This window comes from Triticum dicoccoides, chromosome 6B (genome assembly GCF_002162155.2).
Source record: "Triticum dicoccoides isolate Atlit2015 ecotype Zavitan chromosome 6B, WEW_v2.0, whole genome shotgun sequence".
NCBI classification, from domain to species: Eukaryota; Viridiplantae; Streptophyta; class Magnoliopsida; order Poales; family Poaceae; genus Triticum; species Triticum dicoccoides.
The window spans coordinates 432,099,204-432,099,738 of NC_041391.1; positions in this window are offsets into that span (position 1 = coordinate 432,099,204).

Below are 535 nucleotides of genomic sequence, written 5' to 3' on the forward strand. Positions count from 1 at the left end.
ACGTCGTCGCGGTAGCGACAACGAACGCCGAGACGAGCACGTGACACCACTGCCACCCTGTCTTAGCGTAACGCAAGTTGAGGCGGACGTCATCGCGGTAGCGACGACGGACGTCGAGACGAGCACGTGACACCACTGCCACCCTGTCTTAGCATAACATGAGTCGAGGCGGACGTCGTCGCGGTAGCGACGACGAACGCCGAGACGAGCACGTGACACCACTGCCACCCTGTCTTTGCATAACATGAGTCGAGGCGGACGTCGTCGGGGTAGCGGCGACGGGCGCCGAGACGAGCACGTGACACCACTGCCACCCTGTCTTAGCGTAACTCGAGTCGAGGCGGACGTCGTCGCGGTAGCGACGACGGGCGCCGAGACAAGCACGTGACACCACTGCCACCCTGTCTTAGCGTATCGCGAGTCGAGGCGGACATCGTCGCGGTAGTGACGACGGACGCCGAGACGAGCACGTGACACCAATCCCACCCTGTCTTAGCGTAACGCGAGTCGAGGCGGACGTCGTCGCGGTAGCAAC